Raw genomic sequence first — 13,723 nt, forward strand, 5'->3', positions numbered from 1 at the left:
CCAAGCCTTTGTTCTTTCTTTATAAATCTTGGCGTTCTCATAGGCCTCATTTCTGAACTTGTCAAGTTCATTCAGTTGCAACAGCCTTCGTTCACTAGCGGCACTCCAATCAAAATTCAACTTTTTCATAGCCCAGAATGCCCTATGTTCCAATTCAACTGGTAGATGACATGCTTTACCAAACACCAACCTGTAAGGAGACATGCCTATTGGTGTTTTGAATGCAGTTCTGTAAGCCCAAATCGCATCATCTAACTTTTTCGACCAATTTTTCCTTGAACTGTCAACGGTCTTCTCAAGGATGCTTTTTATTTCTCTGTTTGAAACTTCAGCTTGCCCATTTGATTGAGGATGGTAAGGCAAAGCTTTTCGGTGATAAACTCCATAACGAGCCAACAATGCATCCAGTTGCTTATTCACAAAGTGTTTCCCTTCATCGCTAACCAGAACTCGGGGAGTGCCAAATCTAGTAAAAATATGTTTATGCAGAAAATTAAGCACAGTTTTACCGTCATTGGCTCTAGTTGCTGCAGCCTCCACCCATTTGGATACATAATCCACTGCCAATAGAATATATTCATTGTTGTAAGATGGTGGAAAAGGCCCCATGAAATCGATGCCCCATACATCAAACAGTTCCACTTCAAGAATCCCCTGTAGAGGCATTTCATTTCTCCTTGAGATGTTACCAGTTCGCTGACACCTATCACAAGCCTTGACAAAAACATTGGCATCCTTAAATAATGAAGGCCAATAAAAACCACTTTGTAATACCTTAGTCGCCGTTCTTGATGCTCCAAAGTGCCCTCCACATTGTTGAGTATGACAGTGATTAAGAATGGACTGCATCTCTTCTTCAAGAACACACCTTCTGATAATCTGGTCAACACAGTGCCTATAGAGAATAGGTTCCTCCTAATAGTAGTGTTTCACCTCAGAAAAGAATTTCTTTAATTGCTGCTTTGCCATCTCAGGCGGCACAATCTTGGCGACCAAGAAATTCACTATGTCAGCAAACCAAGGGACAGCTAAAGTCTCACTTACCCCAAACAACTGCTCATCAGGAAAGTGATCATTGATTTGCACTGCCTTCTTATTTTTAGTCTCCTCCAACTCAAGTCTAGAGAGATGATCAGCCACCACATTCTCGCTGCCCTTCTTGTCACGAATCTCCAAGTCAAATTCTTGAAGCAAAAGAATCCATCTAATCAGGCGGGGCTTGGCATCTTTCTTTGACATCAAGTATTTAATGGCAGAGTGATCAGTGTAGACAATCACTTTGTTACCAATCAGATATGGTCTGAATTTATCACAAGCAAACACGATAGCTAGTAACTCTTTTTCTGTAGTGGCATAATTCAGCTGAGCATCATTTAGAGTCTGACTAGCATAGTAAATAGACCTGAATACCTTGTCAATCCGCTGTCCCAGAACTGCCCCCACTGCGTAATCACTGGCATCACACATCAACTCAAAAGGAAATTCCCAATTCGGAGCTATCACAATTGGAGCAGAAATAAGCTTTTCTTTCAAGAAATTGAACGCCCTCAAACATTCATCATTAAAATCAAAGACAACTCCGTTCATAAGCAGATTTGAGAGGGGCTTGGACACTTTAGAGAAATCTTTTATGAATCTCCGATAGAACCCTGCGTGACCAAGAAAACTTCTAACTCCTTTGACTGAAACTGGTGGAGGCAGCTTTTCAATGGTAGAAATTTTTGCTCTATCTACCTTAATTCCCTCACTTAAAATTTTATGGCCAAGAACAATCCCTTCTTTCACCATAAAATGGCATTTCTCCCAATTCAGCACCAGATTTGCCTTCTCACAACGACGCAACACGTTCTCCAAGTTACCCAAACAGAGGTCGAATGATGAACCAAAAACAGAGAAATCATCCATGAAAATCTCAATACACCGGTCTACCATGTCTGAAAATATGGCCATCATGCACCGTTGAAATGTTGCAGGGGCATTGCATAGTCCAAATGGCATTCTCCTGAAAGCAAATGTGCCATAAGGACAAGTGAAGGTTGTTTTCTCTTGATCCTCTAGTGCAATAGCGATCTGATGATACCCAGAATACCCATCCAAAAAATAGTAGTAGCTATGGCCTGCCAATCTATCAAGCATCTGATCAAGGAAAGGCAAAGGAAAATGATCCTTTCTTGTGGCCTTATTGAGCTTGCGGTAGTCTATACAAATCTGCCACCCCGTTACAGTCCTTGTTGGAATGAGTTCATTGTTCTCATTCTTCACCACAGTCATTCCACCCTTCTTAGGTACTACTTGCACAGGGCTCACCCATGCGCTATCTGAAATTGGGTAGATTACCCCAACATCCAACCATTTAAGAATTTGCTCCAACACTACTTCCTTCATAGCTGGATTGAGTCTTCTCTGGGCCTCTATGGATGGCTTGCTATTCTCCTCCAACAAAATTTTATGCATCACTGTCGATGGGCTGATTCCTCTAATATCTGCCAAGGTCCACCCAATGGCCAATTTATGCTCCCTTAGAACCCTCAACAGTTTCTCCAATTCTACCTTTGACAGGTCAGCTGACACAATGACAGGTAAAGTTTTATTCTCTCCCAGATAAGCATAACACAAGTGATCTGGGAGGACCTTTAATTCCAACTGCGGTGGCTGCTGAATGGAGGTTAGCGGTTTATCAGTCGCATCTGCTAATTCTTGAAACTTCTTCCAATATGGTAAGAAGGAGTTTATCCAGTTTACACATTCTCTGATCTCAGCATCATCACCATCATCGCCCTCATCACCCAATAATACTACCTCTAAGGCATCACTGCTCATCCTTCTCTTGGAGACTGCCTTTTCTATCACATCCACACTAAAGCAACTGTCACTCACCACCGGATACTTCATAGACTTGAAGACATTAAAGACCACCTCATCTCCTTGAACTCTAAGCTTAAGCTCTCCTTTGTGAACATCAATAAGAGCTTGGCCTGTGGCTAGAAATGGCCTACCGAGAATAATTGGGACATCAGTCTCCTCCTCCATGTCCAGAACAATAAAGTCAGCTGGAAATATGAACTTATCCACCTTCACAAGAACATCCTCAATAATACCTCGTGGATGTGTTAACGATCGGTCTGCGAGCTGTAAAGTGACAGTTGTTGGTTTTGCCTCCCCCAAACCAAGTCTTTTAAACACAGATAAGGGCATCAGATTGATACTTGCCCCCAGATCACATAAGGCGTGCTTACATTCAAACTTGCCAATGGTGCAAGGTATGGTGAAACTCCCCGGATCTCTCAGCTTTTGGGGTAATTTCCTTTGTAAAATCGCGCTGCACTCTTCAGTGAGTGCTACAGTCTCATAGTCCTCCATTCTTCTTTTCTTTGACAGAATCTCCTTCATGAACTTAACATAACTGGGCATCTGCTCCAAGGCCTCAGCAAAAGGAATGTTTATGTGCAGCTTTTTAAACACCTCAAGAAACTTAGAAAATTGTTTATCAAGTGTAGTCTTTCTAAGCCTCTGAGGGTATGGAACTCTAACTGGCTGCTCAATAACAACTGGCGGACTCTATTCTGACTGTTGATGGTCTTTAGTAACCCTTTCTGAACCAGACTGTTCACCCATCTCTTTATTCTGAACCACTGCCTGTGGAGATCTAGGCTGCTCAGTTTGCTTCCCACTCCTCAGAGTAATTGCCTGAACTTGCTCCTTGGGGTTGACTTCAGTGTTACTGGGCAAATTTCCCTGGGGTCTGTTATTGAGCATATTGGCCAACTGCCCAACCTGTGTCTCAAGGTTTCGAATAGAGGATCTGGTCTCAGTCATAAATTGAGTCTGAGTATTAGTGAGAGTCAACAAGGCAGCTTGCAGTTCATTAGGCCTCTCAGGTTGAGGCATTGATTGTTGAGGCCTAAGCTGTTGTGATGATGAAGCTTGATTCATAGGTGGATGAGGCATGTTATTCTGAAATTGGCCCTGAAACTGAGGTTGTTGGCCTTGATTATTCTTCCACGAAAAATTGGGATGATTTCGCCACCCAGGATTGTAGTTGTTGGAGAATGGATTATTGAGTGGCCTTTGAAAATTTCCCACCGCTTGAACTTGGGCATGATCCATTGGGGTGTTATTATTCATACAGATAGGGCACTGATCGACAGAATGAGCACCACCACACATTTCACACCTCACTGCCATCTGAACCGCATTAGCAGATACATTGCTCTGTTGTAACTGCTTTGTCAGAGAGGCTACTTGCGTTGTTAGAGCAGTGAATGCCCCCCAGCTACCTTTCTAACTCCTGATGATCTTTCCTCAGACCACTGATGGTTGTTTGTAGCCATGTCCTCCAGCAGCTCATAAGCGCCAGTTGCGCTCTTGCTCATAAAGTGCCACCCGCTGCAGCATCAATAATAGTTCTGGTTGTCGGACATAAACCATTGTAGAAATTCTGTACTAGCATCCACTGTTCAATGCCATGATGAGGACATCTTCTCAGGAGTTCCTTAAACCGTTCCCAAGCTTCATACAGTGACTCTCCGTCATTCTGGCAAAAGTTATTTTTCTCTCCCCTCAATTTAGCAGCCTTGGACGGAGGGAAGAATTTAGACAAAAATTTCTGAGCTAGATCTTGCCAGGTGACAATAGAGTTTGGCTGCAGAGAGTTCAGGCAACTTTTAGCTCTGTCCCTTAGAGAAAATGGGAAGAGCCTAAGCTTGATTGCGTCATCACTCACCCCATTATATTTGAAGGTTCCACACAACTCCAGAAAGTTAGACAAATGGGTGTGAGGATCTTCAGAGGGCAACCCATTGAATTGCACAGAGGACTGCACCATTTGTAAAATACCAGGCTTGATTTCGAAGTTGTTGGCCTCTACAGCTAGTGGGCGTATACTATTTTGTACTCCCGTCAGAGTGGGTAGCACATAATCTCTCAGGCTCCTCTCAGCATTGGTCTGAGCCTGAACCCCTTGTACAACTCCTGGATTTAGGACATTCCTGCCATCCCCGTCATTCTGTGCCATCTTCACAGAATTCTGGGCCTCTCTCTTGTTCTTTCTGATTTGATTGCAAGACTTTTCAATCTCGGGATTCAGAGGAACAAGTGTCTTTTCCTTTTCTGCCATGCATATACCAAAATTCACCTGAGATATACAAATTAAGCAACTAAACAGATTAGAAACAAGAGAAATTAAAATCAAATTAGAATAAAAATTAATTAGACTGATATTGATAATTAATTTCAGTCCCCGGCAACGGCGCCAAAAACTTGTTCTGAAATTTATAGCTATGCAAGTGCACACAGTCGCAAACTCGTAATAAAATGGTAAAACCAAGTATCGTCCTCAAGGACTGATTTATCAATTACCAGTCAATTAATTTCTTGTTCTATTTGATGAATTGAAATTCTTGATTTTTGTAAATACACCAAAAGAAACGATAAATTGCAGAAACAATAATTAAAAATTGAATTGAATAACAACTAATAGAAAAACTTTTAAGTTAATCACTGAGAAACAATTAGGATATTTAATCTCATCAACTATCCTCCCTATTATTCTCTAATGCAAAGTGCGAATTCTTCTTCTTTTGACCTAATTCAATTAACAAGTTGATATAGCAGCCTATAATCATACTATGAATTATAAACTCAACCTAGGTGACAATTTCCTATATTTCTATGGTAAATTGAACCACACAGATAGCATTAATCTCACAACTTAATAACAGTTACACAATTAATTCAGATACTTTCGTTCTAAATTAGAATTATGTCCAATATAACCACAGCAGAATTAAATCTCACTTCTCAAATTTTGACTTAAAAACATATGTAAATGACTAAAGATGGCCAATCAATAATCAATCTATAAGAACAGATTATATGGAATTGAAGAAGATTGAAGAAGAAGAATATTAAAAATTGCATTAGTTCATAACAGGGATTCAAGTGACTCAATCAAACATCCTAAACAGAAAATTAGTTCATAATCATAATGCTAATCACAACAAAAATTAAAGATAACATCAAGAAGAAGAAGAAAAACATGTAAAAATACTCTAAACTTCAGCCTCCAAAACCAAGAATCTCCTCTGTCTCCGTACGTCCTTCTCTCTTCTTTTTCGCCAAGTTAAAACCTAAAATTTCAAATTTTAAAGAGGCGGGTCGCGGCTCTACATACACTATGCCGCGGCCCGTGTCCAAATTCCTGGGCAAAAATCCCTTTCCATGCCGCGGCCCTCTAAAGCCATGCCGCGGCCCGCATTGACGAGTTCTGGGCAAAATGCCCATCTATGCCGCGGCTCTCTATAGCCATGCCGCGGCCCGAGGACTTCCTTAAAAAATAATGCTTCTGTTTCCCCCTAGCCGCGGCTCCACTTTGCTCATGCCGTGACTCTTAAGGGATTTCTCAATTCTTCAAGTTTTCATCCCAAAATTTCACCAACACTTCCAAATTGTGTTGAGAACCATTCTTTATCAAAATATGATGAAAAACTTGGTTATTTCTTCCCTTTCTTTGGCATTTTCTTCCACATGCTCAATTCTTCCTGATATTCACAAAGACAGATAAACAAAGCATAAACCCGCACTAAATGAAAGAAAAACGAAATAAAAGACTACTAAAAACATCACCAAAACATGATAAAAACTAGACTCAACAGATGGCACTGGAAGTATGGCCGCAGCTTCCTTGCTACGTGGATGAGTGCTAGTGCAAGCTTCTCCAACTGGCTATTTCAGGTTTCTGCATCGAGCAAGGTTTTGCTTACATAGTTGACTGGAGATTGCTTGCCTTCCTCTTCTCAAACTAGGACTGCGCTAACTGCAGTCTTGGATACTGCTAGGTAGATGAATAATGTCTCATTGTCTTTTGGCTTTGAGAGGAGAGGCAGGCTAGTCAGGTATTGTTTTAGTTGGGCTAGTGCCTCTTCACATTCAGATGTCCACTCAAAGGTTTTTTATTTCCTTAGTGTGCTAAAGAAGAGGTGACATCGTTCTGATGACTTTGAGATGAATAGCCTGAGTGCTGCGATGCGTCCAGTTAACTTCTGTACGTCTTTTATGCACGTTTGGGAAGGAATCCTTTGGATTGACTCTATCTGTGCTGGGTTAGCCTCGATTCCCCTTTGAGTTACTAGGTACCCAAGGAACTTTCTTGCAGTCACACCAAAAGAACATTTAGTTGGATTCAGTTTCATGTTATATTTCCTAAGAATGTCAAAAGATTATTTTAAATGGCTGATATGGTCCTCTGCAATGAGGGATTTGACGAGCATGTCATCAATGTAGACTTCCATCGTCTTCCCCAGCAAGTCGACAAACATCTTGTTGACTAATCTCTAGTAAGTTGCTCCTGCGTTCTTCAATCCGAATGACATGACCTTGTAGCAGAATATGCCCAAGTTGGTCATGAAGGTTGTCTTTTCCTGGTCATGTGGATGCATCAGGATCTGGTTGTATCCTGAGTATGCATCCATGAAGCTTAGGAGTTCATGACCGGCTGTGGCGTCTACCAGCATGTCTATGTGTGGTAATGGGAATGAGTCTTTTGGACACGCCTTGTTGAGGTCTGTGAAGTCGATGCAGACTCGCCATTTGCCATTCTTCTTCTTCACGATGACTACGTTGGCCAACCAGTCGGGATAATGCAATTCCCTCACGAACCCATTATCAATGAGCTTTTAAATTTCTTCGTTAATGGCTTTGTTCCTTTCAGGAGAAATTTTTCTTCTTTTTTGCTTCCTTGGTGGGTAGTCTAGATCAACCTGTAATTTATGGACAATTACTTCAGGGTCAATTCCAGTCATGTCCGCATGGGACCAAGCAAAACAATCATAATGGGCAGATAAAAAATCAATGAGTTTAGTTCTGATGTCAGGGTCCAATCGTGATCTGATTTAGACTTTGTGGTTTGGGAAATCTGGATGTATCTGAACTTCGTCCAACTCCTCCACGTCTGGTTGGTCCATCTGGGAGTCAGTCAGTCTATCTTGCTGTAATTGCTATAACTGAGCAGGTTTGGCCTTCATGGTAATCTAGTACATGCTCTTGAGTTTTTCTACTGGCCTTTGATTTCTTTTATTCCCCATTTAGTCGGGAACCTTAGGACTTGGTGGTATGTTGAAGGGACTGCCTCCATTTCATGTATCCATGGTCGTCCTAGTATCATGTTTTAAGCAGACGAAGAGTCTACTACCAGGAATCTTGTGCACAGATTGACTCCTTCGGCATATACAGGTAGCTCGATCTCTCCTAGTGTGTTCTTTTGTTCTCCACTGAAATCGATGAGGATTGTAGTCTTCTTTATGATCTTTGATCCATCTATCCCCATTTCCCTGAGAGCACTTAAAAACAAAATGTTAGCTGAACTGCCATTATCAATAAGTATATGTTTAGTAAGACAGTTAGCAATGTAAAGTGCAACAACAAGAGCATCGTGATGCGGGTTAAGGAGTCTAGTTGATTCTGTTGTCGAGGAACTAATGGTTTGAGCTGATTGGTTGATGATTCTCTGTCCCGCTGGATTCTCCCTGGACCCAGTTGGTCTGCCTGGCATGTCTTTTGGCTGCTGAATGGGTGACTTTGCTTACCTCAGAGCCACCAATTATTATGTTCACTGTTCGTTCATGAGTAGGCGGTTTCGGCGGGGTTACTTCTCTTCGGACGACTGACCTGTCTGCTTCTTGCTGAAATGTTCGTTTACCTTTGTTTGTGAGCAGGTCAGTCAGGTGACCACGCCTTAATAGGTTTGATACTTCAAGTTTTAAGGCAATGCACTCATCTGTTCGGTGACCATGGTCATTGTGGAATTCACACCATTTTGCCTTGTCACGCTGGTCAGATGGAGTCCTCATCCTTTCTGGCCATTTCACTTTATCTCCGAGTCCTTTCAGTACGCTAACGACTTCGGCTGGTGAGATTGAAAGATTGTATTTTGGTATCTTTGGTCCATCTCAGAGACGTGTCTCGGACGACCGGTTGTACTCCCTCCTTCTGTTCTCTGATCTGCTGGGATACGAGTGTGGCTCAGATTGTTTATCACTCTGTCGTCTGCCTGCCCTTAAGTCTCTTCGAGTGTCTTTCCTTGGAGAAGAGTGATAATAGTTAGCTTCATCCTCCTCTCATTTGATCTGTGCCCAGGCTTTGGCGAGAACGTCTTCCATCTTCTTGTAAGGATACTTGGTAAGTTCTTTGTATAGGTCTGAGTCGTAGTGGAGTCCTTTGCGGAAGGCTGAGATGGATGTGTCCTGATTACAATGGGTTATAGAAGCCTTCTCTTTGTTGAAGCGACCTGCGTACTCTCATAAGGGCTCACCCCGTCGTTGAACTGTGATGTAGAGGTCTTTTGCAAACTTTTCAAGTTTCCTGTTACTAGCAAACTACTCAACAAAAGTGTCAGTCAATTGTGCAAAAGTAGAAATAGAATTATTAGGTAAATTAGTTTACCACTGGAGGGCTGATCCAATCAGTCTAGAACCAAACCCCTTACGCATGCATGCTTCCCTCATGTCGCGTGGGATGGCAACGGTGAACATTCTCTGCCTGTATTGTACGATGTGATCATTCGAGTCAGACGTCCCGTCAAACATCTTCATATTCGGGAAGTTGAACTTCTTTGGCATTTCCACTAGTGCAATGTCATCTACGAATGGAGAGTCTACATAATAGCTTGCTGCACTCTTCTTAATTGGAGTCGGCATCCCAGGAATCCGTTGGATGAGCGCCTCCATCTCAGCCAACTTTCGAGCCAACTCAGGATCTTGGATTGGAAAGGAGCTTGTGGTTGCTTGGCGGACTGGCTCGCTCATGACTGGGTGATTCAATCCGATTGTCTGCTGCTCAGGTACATTCTGACCAGCTCCAATGATGGTCTGGCTGGCTCCAACGGTAGGCTGACTAACACTTGGAACCTGCTACTGTCTGGGTCCAATGGTTGGCTGACTAGCTCCTGGAATCTATTGTTGTCCAGCTGCACCGGCTGGCTGGCTGATTCTTGGAATCTGTTGTGATTTAGGCACAGATGATGTCCATGTTCAGTCATGGTTACCTGTTCACCTGTATTGACAACAGAATTTTGAATGCTAAACATGGTGGGTGGAGTTTGATAATTCCTTACCGAGGGTGATGGAACTGTCTGACTGGGTCCATCACTATTAGAGATAGGGGTGAGGTCACCCAAAGGTTGCATAGGGCTAACTGGGCCTCGGAAGAGGGATGGCTAAACCTCGGTGGCTTGAGAGGACATGGCCTCCATTTGTACGAGCAGATCAACATTCTCAGCTTCGAGCCTCCTCATTTTCTCGCTTTCTTCATTCATCTGGGCAGTAAGAGTAGTGAGTTGAGCAGATAGATCAGGTGTCTCAGTCACGTCTGACATGGCTCTCAAGTGAACTCCTTGATCTCTTTGTCGATCGTCTGATTACTAGGGCCCCACAATGGGCGCCAAATTGTAGATGTGATTTCCTACAATTAATTAGATGGGCACCAACAACCTGTCAAGAACAAAGAAAGCAAGAGAGACGAGAGTTCAATTGGGAGAACCGGTGGGGTGTCAGCCAAATGGACTCTGACAGTCAAGTTAGTCGGGTTGTAATGAGATCTAATCGAAAATAATAAAACTATGATGTAAATAACGAAATAGTGATGGATGGATGAGTAGTAGAATGGTCAGAGTGACGGTGGTGACGACGGAGGGATTGAACGACTAGGTCATGTCCAGTCAGATCAGACTGACTGACTCGTCTTGCTTGACTGGATCGCTAAGAAAGAGAATAGCCTTTGTTTCAATTAGAGAGTAAAGAGAGTCAAGTGATTCTTAGATGTCATCTTCTCAACCCTTGAGGGTCTTATTTATTATCCTTCTGTTCGTTCCGTTCTCCTCCTTCTTATCTGCCCGTCTGACCCGTTCTTAGTGGTTCTTCTCCGATCTGTATGGTAAGGGTGTTCGTTGTGCGGTTGGTGCGGTTTTTCTCTAATTTTTTGGACCGCACCGCATATGCGGTTTGAACAATTTTCCAAACCGCAACCCGCACCGCATACACCTCAAACCGCATAAACCGCACCGCAAAAATGCGGTGTGGTGTGGTGCGGTTTTGGCGGTTTATACCTATCGCCAAATAATTTAACAATTAAATATTATAATTAAGAAAGATCCATGATAAATCTCATAACCATAGAGTGTTTAACAAAATAATTAAATGTACAACAAGTTAATAAACTTTAAGCAAAACAATAAAAATATAACAAACTAATAACAAATAAAAAATATCATATAAAAGTAAATATTATTTTAACTAAGGAGGAATATCTTCTTTAGATTAAAGTAGAATATGTGTTAGCATCCTATGAAACATTATATTTCTTTCTAGATATTGTGTATATTATATTATACTATATAAATATTTATGCATTAACTTTAAATGTAGTAAAATTGAAAAAAAATATATATATATAAAAAAAGTTAATATATATAATGATGCGGTGCGGTGTGGTTTGAACCTCATTTATAAAATTTAAAACCGCAAACCACACCGCACCGCATGGTTTGGGAAAAATACAAACCACAACTGTACCGCGAAGGGTTCTAAACCGCAAATTGTGGTGCGGTGTAGGCAGTTTGTGCGGTGTGGTGCGGTGTAGGCGGTTTGTGTGGTGTGGGCGGTTTTATGAACACCCCTACTTTATGGGAAAAAGAACGTATACTTTGACTGCTTCAATGTCCCTAGCTGACTGAATGCATCCGGACTCGGGTTTGGGTACCAGCTGGCTCGTTGGATGGTTTATCCAATATGTGTGAGCCCATTTGCATTGGTTTGGGCCTTGTGAAATAGTTTGGCTGACTCGGCCTTTAATTTGTAGACAAATTTTGTCCACTACAATATATATATATATATCATACAATAATATTTAAAAAGAAATTAATAATAAAAATAAAATAAGAATAGAAAAAGTCACAGTGTAGACAATAATATATATACATCAACTATTTTTAGTTTTTAATGTATCTCACAATGTCATTTGATGAAGGAAAAAAAGTTATAATCACTTGATAAAAAATAAACTATCACACAAATTTATAAGATAAAAAAAATGATATGTATATTTTTATTATTTTTAAATAAATATGATTTAATTATTTAAATTATCATAAAATATCTTAAAAATATTCTATTTTTTAATTAATTAATTAATTAATTTTTGTTTAATAAGTTTATGTTTGTTTTAGTTTTTTAATTTGGCAGTATCAATAAAAGATTATATATTATATGTTTAATATAATATTAAGTTTAAGTTGAAATAAATTTTATTTATGTTATTAAATATATGGTTTTATAATTTTTAAATAATTATCATCGTAAAATATTTTATTTTAAATTATTTAATTAATTTTATTTAAGTTTAAATCATGTTTACAATCTACCGTCAAATATAAGAATATTCTGTTAAATATAAGAATATTCCATTAAAGTTAACGAAAAAAAATAAAAAAACGTTAAAACTAAAAAATTTCGTCAACACACTTTTTATATAGAAGAGATATATAATAGATAAATAAAAATTCAGAATACATGTACTAGGTTTGGCATGTCTCATTTAGATTTACCCCACTTACTGATATTGAGAATTACAGGGTAAATCAAACCAATTAAAAATATTTTTAGTGTAATGATAGTTTAGATTTATTGCATTAAATTTTCTAAAAAAAATTATGTTGACATGAGTACTGTTTATTAAATCACATGGATGAGAAATAATTCACAACTGATTAATAAATATATATTGGTGCTGTTATTTTCTTTTCTGCACGATATTAATAATGAGTAATAAAAAAATGTTTTTTCCCTCCAAATTGAGTTAATTCGAATATGTTTTCTTATAATAATTCTGTATTTTATTTCTTTATCTTATGGTTTTAAAAAAAAATTTAAAAATCGGTATGTTTGCTACGTATTTACTAACCATATAGTTAGGTTTTTGGAAAATTTACATGTAACAAGTTTTTTCTAACTTAATTACAAAAATGTCATATCTTATTAAAAATACATTTTTATTGTTTTTTATATGCTGTTTATATTATTACGTTTTAAAATTTAAAAGAAAAAAATATATTGTTACCGCTTTCTCTTTTGTCTGATATCTCTCCTTCTCTCTCTACATTTTCTTAAACTTTTTTTGTAAGTTTCTTACATTCTCTCCATTCTTCTTAACTTCAAAAAAAAAATTTTATCACACTACTAGTCGGTTGGACTCAAGAGTGGTAACATCGCGACCTACTCTTCAAGGTGATCATTTTGATATATGAAAACATTTATGTTTTTTCATCGTCGCCGAAGAAGATGATCATTATAAAAAACAACATTTTAATTTCTTTTTTATATTTTGTTAACAAAAAAGTAACTAAAGTTGAAACTTAAACAAAATTTAATATATCAAAATTTGTATTCTTATTTTACATTTAAAAGATACCATATAATATTCTAAACAACTTTAAAACTATTTTATAAACATTTCAAGTAATTTTTTTAAAATAAATTATTTATAATATTGTTTGGTAACTTTTAAATAGAACATAAGAATATATTTTTTGGTAACTCACTAAGTTTGTTAGTTGTTTTAAATTTGTAGCATACCCACATATTTAATCATATATCAAAATGTAACTAATTGGTATATCTTAAATGATTTTAAAAGCAACGAAAATGTAAATTTTAAAAGTAATTATGCAGTATCC

General features: G+C 39.0%; 1 non-coding gene across 1 annotated transcript; it reads left to right on the top strand.

The window, feature by feature from the left end:
* The first annotated feature begins 4,460 nt into the window (after nucleotides 1-4,460).
* Nucleotides 4,461-4,567, top strand: LOC133820079 (small nucleolar RNA R71). The gene has a single exon (XR_009886513.1). It is a non-coding gene; the product is annotated as a small nucleolar RNA R71 (small nucleolar RNA).
* The last annotated feature ends 9,156 nt before the right edge of the window (nucleotides 4,568-13,723 follow it).

This window comes from Humulus lupulus, chromosome 2 (assembly GCF_963169125.1).
Source record: "Humulus lupulus chromosome 2, drHumLupu1.1, whole genome shotgun sequence".
In the NCBI taxonomy this organism is placed as follows: Eukaryota; Viridiplantae; Streptophyta; class Magnoliopsida; order Rosales; family Cannabaceae; genus Humulus; species Humulus lupulus.